At 35.5% G+C, this 14,900-nt stretch overlaps 1 long non-coding RNA gene and 8 other non-coding genes across 9 annotated transcripts; 8 read left to right on the top strand and 1 right to left on the bottom strand.

The window, feature by feature from the left end:
* Positions 1-4,459: 4,459 nt before the first annotated feature.
* Positions 4,460-6,319, bottom strand: LOC149618058 (uncharacterized). Its single transcript, XR_016375852.1, has 3 exons — positions 5,888-6,319; positions 5,326-5,816; positions 4,460-4,730 (listed from the first exon to the last, which is right to left on the bottom strand). It is a non-coding gene; the product is annotated as an uncharacterized LOC149618058 (long non-coding RNA).
* A 4,813-nt stretch (positions 6,320-11,132) lies between these two features.
* TRNAT-AGU (transfer RNA threonine (anticodon AGU)) lies at positions 11,133-11,205 on the top strand. The gene has a single exon. It is a non-coding gene; the product is annotated as a tRNA-Thr (tRNA).
* A 372-nt stretch (positions 11,206-11,577) lies between these two features.
* On the top strand, positions 11,578-11,650 carry TRNAP-AGG (transfer RNA proline (anticodon AGG)). The gene has a single exon. It is a non-coding gene; the product is annotated as a tRNA-Pro (tRNA).
* A 166-nt stretch (positions 11,651-11,816) lies between these two features.
* On the top strand, positions 11,817-11,889 carry TRNAT-AGU (transfer RNA threonine (anticodon AGU)). Its single transcript has one exon. It is a non-coding gene; the product is annotated as a tRNA-Thr (tRNA).
* Positions 11,890-12,674: 785 nt separating this feature from the next.
* On the top strand, positions 12,675-12,747 carry TRNAT-AGU (transfer RNA threonine (anticodon AGU)). The gene has a single exon. It is a non-coding gene; the product is annotated as a tRNA-Thr (tRNA).
* A 1,025-nt stretch (positions 12,748-13,772) lies between these two features.
* On the top strand, positions 13,773-13,845 carry TRNAT-AGU (transfer RNA threonine (anticodon AGU)). The gene has a single exon. It is a non-coding gene; the product is annotated as a tRNA-Thr (tRNA).
* A 133-nt stretch (positions 13,846-13,978) lies between these two features.
* TRNAT-AGU (transfer RNA threonine (anticodon AGU)) lies at positions 13,979-14,051 on the top strand. The gene has a single exon. It is a non-coding gene; the product is annotated as a tRNA-Thr (tRNA).
* A 133-nt stretch (positions 14,052-14,184) lies between these two features.
* Positions 14,185-14,257, top strand: TRNAT-AGU (transfer RNA threonine (anticodon AGU)). The gene has a single exon. It is a non-coding gene; the product is annotated as a tRNA-Thr (tRNA).
* Positions 14,258-14,630: 373 nt separating this feature from the next.
* On the top strand, positions 14,631-14,703 carry TRNAT-AGU (transfer RNA threonine (anticodon AGU)). The gene has a single exon. It is a non-coding gene; the product is annotated as a tRNA-Thr (tRNA).
* Positions 14,704-14,900: the final 197 nt, after the last annotated feature.

Genomic DNA, 14,900 nt, shown 5'->3' with positions numbered 1-14,900 from the left:
ATTTTTTGTGCAACAAAAATTATAATTTAAGCTTCAAATTTTTTTGGTTTTGCTTTTGCGATTCGATTGGCAAAAGCATTTGTCTGACCCTTGCTTTCTGGGTGCCTTTTCCCCTTTTTATTCGCGTGCGGAATCGCATTGAAATTTAAAAATAGTACCTAGAACCATACCTAGGTGGCTTTGCAACCTCCACTGTATTTTAGTTATTTAAGAAACTATTAAGATAAGTGATGATTAGTAATTGATTACTCTTAATTTAAGTTAAAATTAAGAGGTAAACCAATTATTTTTATCGTTTTCAGGCAAATTTAAACTACCAATGATCATTTTTCTTTGTCAAAAATTGTAACTGAAAATAACCTTAAAAAGTGCTTGGTAAAATTTGTTATCATGGGTTATTTGGGTAATTAAACGATAATAGAAATATTTTATAGCGTATACTTATAATTATCTTTTTGTTTATCCAAAATTGTAACTGAAAATAATCTTGGAAAGTGTTTGGTCAAAATTATCATTAAGTTTTTTAAACGGCAATAAAATATAATGCGAATATAAAAACAAATTACTGTACTTAATTAGTTTTCTTAAAACATTTGTTTTAAAAACAAGTTATCATTAGTGTTTATGTGAAAAAAAAATCACACTAAATTAATTTCATTCATAATCGAAAGGATATTTAATAAATAAGAAAAGAATAACGCAAATTAAAATTTCCGGGGTCTTAAAAGTTTTAGCCGCTAGAGGGCGCAGCGAAAGCATAATCTGGCCGGGGCCATCTTGTTAATAATATAAATGGAATTAACATATTCTAAAAAATTATGCATAGTAGCTATGTACTATGTAATGTAAGGAATTTATTTTCTGTAATTTAGTTCCAAGTTATCACTGCTTTAGTGAATCCAATAGTAGGCTAATCTGCCATATCATTGCTTTAATGAATCCAATAGTAGGCGATTCTGCCATATCATTGCTATCTGATATAACGTCGTGGAAGGGATTGGGGTAACTAATTGTCCCAGAACAGGTGCGTCTTCCATCTGTAAAGTTTCCAAATTGTCCTCGCCCTTGGCAGTGGCTGAATGGGGTTCCTGGTACTCGTGAAACTCTTCTACCACTTTTTCAATTTTGAAATCAATTGCTCGCAACTTAACACACAATTAATACATTGGCGTTTGACGGACGACCATGAAATTGCCGAAATATATCAGTTTTCTACTGGCTTTCGAAGCCTCGAGACAGAAAAAAATTAAATATTCAAGCTCGCCCTACTCAGATTCGAGTTCCTATCTACTGCAACACAAAGCGCGACCGTAAATAATAACTTACCCTCTACTACGGGCCCACCCCGATTTTTTTTAACCCGACTTCAAAATTGACTGGCCGGGTCGGGTCGGGTTGGAAAAAGCCGGGGATCCCCGACTTCCCGGGTCGGGTTCGGGTTCCCCGTACGATCACTATTCCATTTGGTTCAGATATATTAGTGAAGATTTTGCGTAATTGAGATGACCGGCTGAAAAAAATAGGGAATCATTTTGACGATACAGTTAAGGTGTAGTTCCCAGTTTCCACTTCTCTCTGCGTGAATAAAAAGCTTGACAATTTCTGTCATATCCCAAAACGTTTTCCATAACTTGGCTGTTCTTCCAGCATCAGCGCACTTCGCCATTTCCTTGTGGAATCTGGTATGGACGTCTGCTAGAATTTCATTTTCAACATTGTCGTTAGTGGGATCTTAATAAATGAATTCGAGCTCTTCGAGTGGCATATCTTCCAATCCGCATCTATTTAAAATCATTATAGACAAAGCTTGCTGGGCTAGAAAATTGGCTCTTAGGGCTCTTGAGTAGGCATGACCACTAAGAATATGAACTACTGTGTTCTTGGCATAAACTGTTTGCCAAAGCTCTTCAAGACCACTGGAATCCATTATATAACCAATTGACCCCAAGAAGGACATCACTGTGTGAAAGCCTCCCAAGCGTACAATTACTCTTGAAACAGGATCTTCGTTTCCAACTGATGATATTATCTCCGTTGCTTTTAGAAATAGTGGTTGGTCAAATGTAACCAAACAATGTTGCTGCTGTTGCTTTTCGCTGAAAGACTTTGCGTAACTTAAGGCAGTATATATGGTACTCAAGTTACCGGGATCCAAATTGGTGAATGGTAGAGCAAGTACTCTTGTGGTTGACAACTGTGATGTGGGCGCAGAAGTGCTCATATAGGCATTCCAAGACACTGTGCCATCTTTGCTAAAATATTTTGCGCAAACCCATAAAGTATTTAAATATCTTATCTTCTTGAGGAATTCCGAATTATCTAAATTACTCTCGGGCAAAGCTATTTGTATTTCAGCAACCCCATTCGAATTGATGGACTTTTTAAAATATTTTACTGGTATATATCCAAATTTTCCAACTTGCTTGGCGGTATACGGACTTTTGGGTCTCTGGACTTCCTTGGTAACTTCAGCGGAGTTTTCTGGGGTAACGCAAACCACTCCTCCCATTGAGTGAAAAGTGTCGTGACCATCAATGTACGTATGTTAAAGTCCGCGTTATCGAATACAAACTGAACAAAAGCGTCATCTTTGTACGCCAATTGTGAATTAAAGACGGATGAAGATTCAAATTTCGTGGCTTCTTTATAAGAGCAACAAAAACCCAGTTTAGAGAGGATATCTAGTAATTGCTTGGATGCAAACCTTCTGTGAAGGTGAACCGCTAAACTAAAAAGAAGGGGTGGAATGTATGACCGAGCCCGAACTATCGACATAATTGAGTTTGACAATGCCATGGCTTTAATGCTCTTTAGCTTATCGTTTTTGCCAATGTCAAATAACGATGTCATAAAGAGATCCAATGTTTCTGGTATATCATTTTGGCCTCCTGAAGTTATCTCTTCATATGACGGATAAGTGTCACAGTTGCAAACTTGCAAGCGGATATCTTCGCGCAAGATTTTAGCCGCGGCTATTAGAGTTCGTTTTCGTTCCTCAACTTCGTTTTCTTTCCTATCTTTGTACCATTGATTATTGATTACTTTTTCCATTGTGCCTTTGAAGCATAAAATATTGTTCACGCCAATGTGCTCCGTGATTACAATGTTTTCTCCGAAAAAGCCTTTTCAAATACTTGAAACTCCAAATTTCATCATCTGCAAATGAAAACAATGTGCGTGCTAAGTATTTTCCGAATCAGTTTAAGAAACCGCAAGACGTGAAAAGTAAACTGTTAAGCCGCATTTCTTTTTCGGTTTTCATTCGATAAAGGTTTCTACAATTATTATTAATCGTGACTTATTTAATATATCGCGACAGATATTGAATATACAGATTCCGTACACGGAAATAAAAAACATGCATGCTTATTATACCTTCAGAAAAGTATGATTTCAGTTCATCTCGTAGCTCGGACATAGAAAACTGGCATCTGTCTTTAGTGTTTATTAGGTTTGAACAAAGCTTGTAGAAAGCATCTTCTGCTGATTGACTCTTTGGTCTACCAGGATTTCTTGTGGTTGGTGGTTTTTGAAACGAACAGAAACAATGTTTATGATACCGCGCTTTCGCCGCTACTAAGTCGATGCAAGAATTTGTGCGTCTCAGAACTTCCTCTGCCCAATCATCACCACGCTCTTTGCATTTTGCTTCTATTGACCCTTTGACATCGAGAGTCGTGACGTGGCGTATCGCTTCTTTTTTCTCTTTCTTACCAGGGTAGCAAGTTTTTCCACAAAAAAGGCATTGCTCTTTGAAATTAAACTCAGGTGTAACAGCTCTAGTTACTGATGGTCCTGCTAAGGAACCAGGTCCTTCCTCATCTTTTGAGATATAAAACCTTGAAATGCTCTCCTTAAGCCTAGTTTTCACTGGCCCAAAACGCAGGAAAAACCGCGTTCCACGCCGTTTTTTCAGAGGTAACTTGCCGCAAAATTTCGCGTTTTCTTGGCGGCAAGCACGGAATTGGTTTTCTATTTTTTCGCAAAATTTTACGGAAAGGAAAGCGGTGGCCAATAGGAATCGACGAATGCGTGACGTCATAGGCTTGGTTTTGGTCAGCTCAAGAGGATTTTTTCGGCGCCATTTTTTTTTAAATTGAGGGCGTTTGTGTTGTCGAGTTAAATTTATAAAATTGTGTAGTTAACGATTTGTTAAAGAACTTTGGCTTAATCGTTATTTATATGATAAAAATGAACGTTTTTACGAAGACAAATTCTAAAAAATCGATAGGTTGCTATTGGTGCGTTTTCAACATAACTAGTAAGCCTTGGCCTCCAAGTTTTAGTGAAAACGTTTTGCCGAAATTGCCGCCGTTTTTTTAAGGAATTTTCCGCAAAATTTTGCGGATTTTTATTTACTGTTCCGTGAAATTTTCGGCAGTGAAAACCAGGCTTTACGAGTGTAATTTTTGCGCCATTTCTCGTGTAAAATAAGAGAGTTCACTTCATCCGAGAAATTTAAAAATTTCTCGTCACGACGTTCAATACTCGCTTTAATAATGGTTTGAATGCCTTTTTTTAAACAGTCACAGTTTTTCCGCTTGATAGGAGCCCGTCACAAATACAGCATGATGTCGTGTCCATTTTTACGCTTGTAATGTTATGTCTTTTTCCCGTTTGGTGTAGAGAAAGTATAATTTTTCCCGTAATCTCTGCCCTTAACACTCCTATATTCCTTCTACTGGTGATTATTTTTATTAAAATTCCTTTCTCGAGTTTTGAGCTTTGCCCTGTTAAAGTTTGTTTTGGTTTTGGTTCCATTTTCAAAACTCTTGTAAATATAGCCAAAAGGCATCTAAAACCCACGCGGGCCAAGGCTGACTCTGATTTCGCAGGTCGTAAAAGCTAGCTACTCTTCTAAAGCCATGTTCACACTTGCACAAGAAACCGATTCGAAGCACTTCAAAACGCTTTCAAAGTGACATGTGAACGGCACAATACGATTTTGGAATATCCAGCAATAAAGCTATGATTATTTGAAAGCGGTTTGAATCACTTCGAGCCGCTTTACCCTGTGCAAGTGTGAACATGGCTTTAAAGCAATTTCGTGCCCCCTACACCATGCAAAATATTTGTATATATGCACGTGCACAAAGATTATAAACCTTGAAAATTGATTAGGCCTAACGTTTATTAGGAAAAAGGCTTCTGTCACATAAAGATATGGTAGATTTTATATACAAAGTGATCAAAATCGAATTTGTATCTCAAGAAAATAATCGTAACTTTTGAACGGTAAGTCGCAAAGAGTTTATTCAAAAACCAATAGATAGATAATTAGCAGAACTTTCTTTCATAAATTGAACGTTTTTATGTTGGACCTACCGTTCGGCCGTAAATCGCAAAAAACCAAATTTTCCAAGATGGCGGCCATTTTTGGTGGTCTTCCACCAACCGGAAATCCGGGGAATTTTTTTCCCTTAATAAGCACCGCTAGTACTTCCAAATACCGTTGGAATTAGCTTGTTACTAATTTGTTCTAAGTTTGGTCGTATTTTCGGCTAATTTCCCTTTACTATATTCAAGAAGCTTGCACCCACCTGCAACAAAAAATAATGTTAATAACATGGTTAATACATTACGAGAACTTACCAAAGTTGCAATACGCAGAGCTTCACGTTCTTCTATAACAAGTGGAATATTGTTGAGGAATGCCTTTCGTTGTCACCTCGGGAAAGGGTTCTCTTTTGGCGGTGGACATCATTTACCTGCTTTGTGATATGTTATCACATCTTTGTCCTCTATTCGGGCGTGTTACCTAAGTCACTGATGACCAACAAGGGTACAACTTTCAACTCATAGAGGGAATGCTGCGCCTTTTTTTAGTTTTTTAAACATGATTCATTACTATGTATAATTCAATACAATAACTACAAATAAATCTTACCAATGTTAGAACATATAAATAAACATGTAATTACAACTTCAAAAGTTGAAGATAAATTACACAGGACTGAAAAAATTACTGTTTCACCATTACCAATAAAACTACTGACACAAAAATCTGTGTGCCCTTCACGTAATGCCTTCATTACGCTTAGGTAGTTGTGGTTCGATGTTATCAAAGTACCAACATGGAAACAGGGAAAGATTTGACGTTTAATACTTAATTCGGCAATTACAATTGGTTTTTTATTTTTTATACAAATATGTCAAGCACATTATTTACGTAAAAATATATAACTTACTCAACATTAAACGATGTTACCTTAACAAGCGGCTGTCTCAAATACGTTGACGTCATTTAAAATTAAAAAGAGCAGACGGCACGAAATTACTATTCAGTTCATATGATAGGTGGCGTTAATAGCTTAAACGTTTCGGGTGAAATTTTGCAGCACTGACCTTTGGCGACAAATTTACACTGTGACTGTACACTGACCTTACACCGAAATTTGGTTCAACTTGAAACTCAAACTGAACTGAATTCAAAGGCTTATTTTTGCCGGTTGAACCTCCAATCACTGAGCCAAGGCAAGGAACGTCATCGGTAGACGTAGCCAATTAAAAGGCCAAGGGCAATGGTTGACGGTCCAACCAGCGAGCCAAGGGCAGAAGGAGGAGCTTAACTTTTCTGCAGAATACGGCCGCTGATTTTAATATTTTTTGTAAGTAATACTTTATTTTGATTCAATACAAAAAAAATTTAAGGGTACGATTTAGTCAATAATTTACGAATTAAATTTCATTTATTGATTGCTAAGCCTCGGTCTTAGCAATGGTACTTTTCGGCTGTAGGTAGTACGGTAGGTAGGAGATATTTACAGCTATAGTAATTTTTGGTTTAGAAAATACGTCGTCCGCTCTGCCTATGTTCGAGTCTAAGCCTTAAGGGAAATTTTTTTCCCTTTTCATATAAAAGAAGGGGCTAATTAGGTCTAATTTTATTTTTTTCGTAAGTAAAACTTAATTTTAATTTATTTCAAAAGAATTTAAAGTTAGGTTTTAGCCGATAATTTATAAATTCATTGATTTTAGTGAGTATCGGTGAAAGCTGTCAGTGTCAGCTGGTTGTTGTAGTTAGAAGACCAATTGGCCGTGTAGGGTTCATTTTTAGGTGTCTCACCCGGTGCCACCGGCCAACGAAAACCGCTGATTAGTATTAATTTTTTGCTCAAGTTAAATGTTTGTTGTTTAAAGTAGATTAATGCAAACTCTACGCATAAGGGTTCGTTACCAGGTTTCTTAACTGGTGCTACGTAGATCATTTTGTTCGTTTAAATTGCTGGTAAATTAATCGATAGATCTCACGATCACTAAACCCTGTCAACAAACCAATTAATATTTTTCATTCAGACTCTTCCAATCATTTTTGTTGGGTAACTACTGAATTTTAATTATTTATTTTTTAGTGCTTATTTTTAAGTTACCTAAGAAAAAATTAAACGATGGCCAGTTTATTATATAATGCTTGTTTTAACATTGCCCAACAAAACAATACACAATAGCCGGTTTTTAGTTTATGTTTGTGCCTAGTGCAGATTCTAAAAATGCAACAGTTTCTTAACTATCTTAATTAAAAAGAAGACTGAAGGAACAGATATTAATAAAAAAAGATAAGAGAACAAAATGGAATGACCGAAGTAAAAGATATTAAATTTTTCAGTTTAAAGACATGATTATGAAACATCAATTATTTGAAAAAAAAAATACTTATCTTCGTTTTTTTTCACCAAAACTACATTTGCCCAAAAATTTTGTATCATGAAATTTTCCATTCTTTTCAAAATAGTTCGTGTCAAAGCTTTGTTATATAACATATACATGCGAGATCATTTATATTTACAGCTAGTTTTCCAATGTAGTCCATGATAGAAACAGTTCCTCGTTAGTGATATTTAAAAGGATTGCAGCTTTTAATTTAAACTACAATACCTTTTAATACTGGAAACTAAGCCCAATAGTGAAATAAATACACAGCCCACCATTTGTCGGTGTCCATTTAAGTGTTTCGTGTTATACGTTTGATCTACAATGTGTTCCTCATAAATAGCAAGTCGAAGTCGTAACTAACTAATTCAATCACAATTTTTATAACAGTTCTCACGCACTCAATAATATATTAAAGGTTTTTTGTTAATAATATCTTTTATTCAAATTTTAATGATTGATTTATAAAACATTTTAAATCGTCGACCCAAAACATGGGACCCAATCGAATCGTGGCCGTATAAATGCAGGCGCAAAACCAAAGCACCCTAAAATGTCAATCATGATGAAAGACAAAATTTCTTCCTTCGGTTGCATTTAGTCGTTTTAAACAACGTTTTCTCTTATAGTTCGAAAAGAGAAACCTTCAAAAATAACGCATATCCATACTCGGATATTTATTCTAATCTTTTTCATTCGAAAACTGTTAATACCAAAAAGGATATATAGAATGAATAATCTGTCTTTCGAAAACAATGCAAATGTAATTTTGGTGAAAAAAACGAAGATAAGTATTTTTTTTTTCAAATAATTGATGTTTTATAATCATGTCTTTAAACTGAAAAAATTTAATATCTGTTACTTCGGTCATTCCATTTTGTTCTCTTATCCTTTACTTTTTCTAGTCTTTGTCCACTAAGACATTTTTTTTATTAATTTGTGTTGCACTATTATAATTATAACAGAAGTAAATGAATTGAAGTTAGGATTACTAGTAATCATTATACCACACTTAAATGTAGCGCATCGAGGGGCTATTTACTCAAATTTTCTATTCGTTATGATGTGGCTAAAATTATGAGCCCAGCCCGAGGGTCATCTTGGTTGTTTCGTGCTCTTTACCTAATCCTCTTCTCTCCCGTTCCTTATGGTCCCATAAAACTTCTGTCTCCTTTTGTAAACCGATTTCCCTTTTCCTCACCACATCGACAGTGCACAGTGACCTCATAGGGGGCTTAACTGAAAATCCCCCTCTCTCTCCGATTCCGTGTTTTTATTATTTTCGCAACCTATAGTTTATATAATGTCTTTTGTCTGATAATACTGAACTTTAATATATTAAACTTCTCTATATGAATATGATAAAAATAGTTGTTAATTTAATATTATCGATACTGTGCAACTAAATTTTTCTCTTGAAATTTTATAAGGGCCCCCAAATCTTCCTTAGCCTACCTGTAAAAAATCCTGGCGGCGCCACTGACTACCGGTATATTATTGTTGTTGGAAATTGGATATTAAGTCAAATTAAGTGGTTGTCTTTACAACCACTTAGCCAGCAGGTTTTTGGCGCTTCCTTTTGTGAGTATTTGATTTTCGTATGTAAAATGGAGGAAAAAAATGTTGAGAGTAAGGATGCAACGCGGAAGCGCAAAGCCCGGGAAAGGATGAGGGCAAAAAGGTCGAAGTTTTCATTGGATACTTAAGTTTATATAATCTTCTCGACACGGAGAGGTAATATTTTGGTTTTCCCAACTTGTTTAGAATACGTCGCTATTAAAGCGATAGTAGCGCTTAAAAGGAATGTCTATCGGTTATGTAGGGATAGCTTCTCTTCCTTTATCAACTCAATGGAAGGAAAGCTACTATAGCCTAGACAAAAGGCCAAATATTTGAATCGCTGCTTAAAGGGTTTTTCAGATGTTTACTCGGTTTACTTTGGTATACCGGGCTAAAACTATTTCACGGGAGACACCGTTGAAATTGTCAAACGACTTGCTAAAGCCCAAAATATACGCTGGCAAAATCATTGGCACTTTAATCAAAATCAAATCTGTACTTACGTCAGTTGTCGTTTGGTTTTCCTCAGAAGAGTTATTAGAGGCACTCATTTTCAAACGCGATGCATTCAATTGTATAAATTATAAAAGTTTAAATATAAAACCAATAATTTCCTATTAAAGTCAGGCGAAATCAATGTTAAAACTGATGTATTGTTGGCTCGTTCACTTTCATCCACGCGTGGAAATTTGGCTCTGCGCTAGCTAGCCTGGTAAATCACGGAAAATCACCACTAGGACGCACTAGGCACGGAACCGAGCGCGGAATTTTCGCACGGCCTGAGTCAGAGCGCGGAATTTTCCCACGACCTGAGTAATGCAAACATCTTGAATATACTTCGGAATTGACCAATTTGAATATTATTGTGTATAGAGAAACATGGACGTTGGGGTAATATTCGAATTTACCTATAGTATTAGCACTAATTCACAATGATTTAACCAATATAGACCAAGATTTCAAGAATTCACAATGATTTCACTAAGAATTCACAATGATTTCACTATGAATTCACTATGATTTCAAGTATTCAATTTGAATTCAAAATAATTTCCAGACTTCATATTAATTTCGAAATGATTTCAAGACTGCGTTTTGATTTCGAAATGATTTCAAGATTGCGTTTTGATTTCGAAATGATTTCAAGACGATTTCTAGAATTCATTGTGATTTCACTACGATTTCAATATGATTATACTACGATTTCAATATGATTATACTACGATTTCAATATGATTATACTACGATTTCAATATGATTTCACTACGAATTCAAGAATTCACTTTGATTTCAAAATGATTTCAAGAATTCAGTTTGATTTCAGAATGATTTCAAGAATTCAGTTTGATTTCAAAATGATTTCAAGAAGACAGTTTGATTTCAAAATGATTTCAAGAATACAGTTTGATTTCAAAATGATTTCTAGAATACAGTTTGATTTCAAAATGATTTCTAGAATACAGTTTGATTTCAAAATGATTTCAAGAATTCACTTTGAATTCAAAATGATTTCAAGAATTCACTTTGATTTCAAAATGATTTCAAGAATTCACTTTGATTTCAAAATGATTTCAAGAATTCACTTTGATTTCAAAATGATTTCATGTCGAGTGTACACTTGATTTCACGAGTGGCTAGCCCCTCGTGTAAAAGTTCCCATGAGATAATTTAGTTAATTTGCTTAAATATTCAGCATTCATATCGCTTCAAAGCAAGGGCTCCGTGCCTTAGTGGTTAAAGCGCCAGTCTAGTAAACAGGAGATCATGAGTTCGATTCTCGTCGGAGCCTTGCTGTTATATTACTTGAACTTGATTTCGAAGCTATTAAATTTTGAAAAATTAAACCAATAGGGTAAAAATTCCGATGAGTTAATTTAGCTAAATTACTGGAATACTCAGCATTCATGTCGCTTCAAAGCAAGGGCTCCGTGGCTTAGTGGTTAAAGCGCCTGTCTAGTAAACAGGAGATCATGAGTTCGATTCTCGTCGGAGCCTCGCTGTTATGTTACTTGAACTAGATTTCGAAGCTATTTAATTTTGAAAAATTAAAAAATATAGTTGATTTAGATATGCATATATGCAAAATATAGTGTAAAAGTTCCCATGAGATAATTTAGTTAATTTACTGAAATATTCAGCATTCATATCGCTTCAAAGCAAGGGCTACGTGCCTTAGTGGTTAAAGCGCCAGTCTAGTAAACAGGAGAACATGAGTTCGATTCTCGTCGGAGCCTTGCTGTTATGTTACTTGATCTATATTTCGTAGCTATTAAATTTTGAAAAATTAAAACAATAGGGTAAAAATTCCGACGAGTTAATTTAGTTAAATTACTGGAATATTCAGCATTCATGTCGCTTCAAAGCGAGGGCTCCGTGGCTTAGTGGTTAAAGCGCCTGTCTAGGAAACAGGAGATCATGAGTTCGATTCTCGTCGGAGCCTCGATGTTATGTTACTTGAACTAGATTTCGAAGCTATTCAATTTTGAAAAATTAAAAATAATAGTTGATTTAGATATGCGTATATGCAAACAATAGTGTAAAAGTTCCCATGAGATAATTTAGTTAATTTACTGAAATATTCAGCATTCATATCGCTTCAAAGCAAGGGCTCCGTGGCTTAGTGGTTAAAGCGCCTGTCTAGTAAACAGGAGATCATGAGTTCGATTCTCGTCGGAGCCTTGCTGTTATGTTACGTGACCTAGATTTCGTAGCTATTAAATTTTGAAAAATTAAAACAATAGGGTAAAAATTCCGAGGAGTTAATTTAGTTAAATTACTGGAATATTCAGCATTCATGTCGCTTCAAAGCAAGGGCTCCGTGGCTTAGTGGTTAAAGCGCCTGTCTAGTAAACAGGAGATCATGAGGTCGATTCTCGTCGGAGCCTCGCTGTTATGTTTATTGAACTAGATTTCGTAGCTATATAATTTTGAAAAATTAAAATAATAGGGCAAAAGTTCCCATGAGATAATTTAGTTTATTTACTGAAGTATTCTGCATACATATCGCTTCAAAGCAAGGGCTCCGTGGCTTAGTGGTTAAAGCGCCAGTCTTGTAAACAGGAGATCATGTGTTCGATTCTCGTCGGAGCCTTGCTGTTATATTACTTGAACTAGATTTCGAAGCTATAAAAATTTTGAAAAATTAAAAATAATTGTTGATTTAGATATGCATATATGCAAACAATAGTGTAAAAGTTCCCATGAGATAATTTAGTTAATTTGCTGAAATATTCAGCATTCATATCGCTTCAAAGCAAGGGCTCCGTGGCTTAGTGGTTAAAGCGCCTGTCTAGTAAAAAGGAGATCATGAGTTCGATTCTCGTCGGAGCCTTGCTGTTATGTTACTTGACCTAGATTTCGTTGCTATTAAATTTTGAAAAATTAAAACAATAGGGTAAAAATTCCGAGGAGTTAATTTAGTTAAATTACTGGAATATTCAGCATTCATGTCGCTTCAAAGCAAGGGCTCCGTGGCTTAGTGGTTAAAGCGCCTGTCTAGTAAACAGGAGATCATGAGTTCGATTCTCGTCGGAGCCTCGCTGTTATGTTACTTGAACTAGATTTCGTAGCTATATAATTTTGAAAAATTAAAATAATAGGGCAAAAGTTCCCATGAGATAATTTAGTTAATTTACTGAAGTATTCTGCATTCATATCGCTTCAAAGCAAGGGCTCCGTGGCTTAGTGGTTAAAGCGCCAGTCTTGTAAACAGGAGATCATGTGTTCAATTCTCGTCGGAGCCTTGCTGTTATATTACTTGAACTAGATTTCGAAGCTATAAAAATTTTGAAAAATTAAAAATAATTGTTGATTTAGATATGCATATATGCAAACAATAGTGTAAAAGTTCCCATGAGATAATTTAGTTAATTTGCTTAAATATTCAGCATTCATATCGCTTCAAAGCAAGGGCTCCGTGCCTTAGTGGTTAAAGCGCCAGTCTAGTAAACAGGAGATCATGAGTTCGATTCTCGTCGGAGCCTTGCTGTTATATTACTTGAACTTGATTTCGAAGCTATTAAATTTTGAAAAATTAAACCAATAGGGTAAAAATTCCGATGAGTTAATTTAGCTAAATTACTGGAATACTCAGCATTCATGTCGCTTCAAAGCAAGGGCTCCGTGGCTTAGTGGTTAAAGCGCCAGTCTTGTAAACAGGAGATCATGTGTTCGATTCTCGTCGGAGCCTTGCTGTTATATTACTTGAACTAGATTTCGAAGCTATAAAAATTTTGAAAAATTAAAAATAATTGTTGATTTAGATATGCATATATGCAAACAATAGTGTAAAAGTTCCCATGAGATAATTTAGTTAATTTGCTTAAATATTCAGCATTCATATCGCTTCAAAGCAAGGGCTCCGTGCCTTAGTGGTTAAAGCGCCAGTCTAGTAAACAGGAGATCATGAGTTCGATTCTCGTCGGAGCCTTGCTGTTATATTACTTGAACTTGATTTCGAAGCTATTAAATTTTGAAAAATTAAACCAATAGGGTAAAAATTCCGATGAGTTAATTTAGCTAAATTACTGGAATACTCAGCATTCATGTCGCTTCAAAGCAAGGGCTCCGTGGCTTAGTGGTTAAAGCGCCTGTCTAGTAAACAGGAGATCATGAGTTCGATTCTCGTCGGAGCCTCGCTGTTATGTTACTTGAACTAGATTTCGTGGCTATATAATTTTGAAAAATTAAAATAATAAGGCAAAAGTTCCCATGAGATAATTTAGTTAATTTACTGAAATATTCTGCATTCATATCGCTTCAAAGCAAGGGCTCCGTGGCTTAGTGGTTAAAGCGCCTGTCTAGTAAACAGGAGATCATGAGTTCGATTCTCGTCGGAGCCTTGCTGTTATGTTACTTGACCTAGATTTCGTAGCTATTAAATTTTGAAAAATTAAAACAATAGGGTAAAAATTCCGAGGAGTTAATTTAGTTAAATTACTGGAATATTCAGCATTCATGTCGCTTCAAAGCAAGGGCTCCGTGGCTTAGTGGTTAAAGCGCCTGTCTAGTAAACAGGAGATCATGAGTTCGATTCTCGTCGGAGCCTCGCTGTTATGTTACTTGAACTAGATTTCGTAGCTATATAATTTTGAAAAATTAAAATAATAGGGCAAAAGTTCCCATGAGATAATTTAGTTTATTTACTGAAGTATTCTGCATTCATATCGCTTCAAAGCAAGGGCTCCGTGGCTTAGTGGTTAAAGCGCCAGTCTTGTAAACAGGAGATCATGTGTTCGATTCTCGTCGGAGCCCTGCTGTTATATTACTTGAACTAGATTTCGAAGCTATAAAAATTTTGAAAAATAAAAAATAATTGTTGATTTAGATATGCATATATGCAAACAATAGTGTAAAAGTTCCCATGAGATAATTTAGTTAATTTGGTGAAATACTCAGCATTCATGTCGCTTCAAAGCAAGGGCTCCGTGGCTTAGTGGTTAAAGCGCCTGTCTAGTAAACAGGAGATCATGAGTTCGATTCTCGTCGGAGCCTCGCTGTTATGTTACTTGAACTAGATTTCGAAGCTATTTAATTTTGAAAAATTAAAAAATATAGTTGATTTAGATATGCATATATGCAAAATATAGTGTAAATGTTCCCATGAGATAATTTAGTTAATTTACTGAAATATTCAGCATTCATATCGCTTCAAAGCAAGGGCTACGTGCCTTAGTGGTTAAAGCGCCAGT

Source organism: Phalangium opilio, unplaced genomic scaffold (assembly GCF_054372755.1).
Source record: "Phalangium opilio isolate 3A_F unplaced genomic scaffold, DU_Popi_V2 ptg000217l_1, whole genome shotgun sequence".
Lineage (NCBI taxonomy): Eukaryota > Metazoa > Arthropoda > Arachnida > Opiliones > Phalangiidae > Phalangium > Phalangium opilio.
This window is presented reverse-complemented; position numbering and strand designations above follow the sequence as displayed.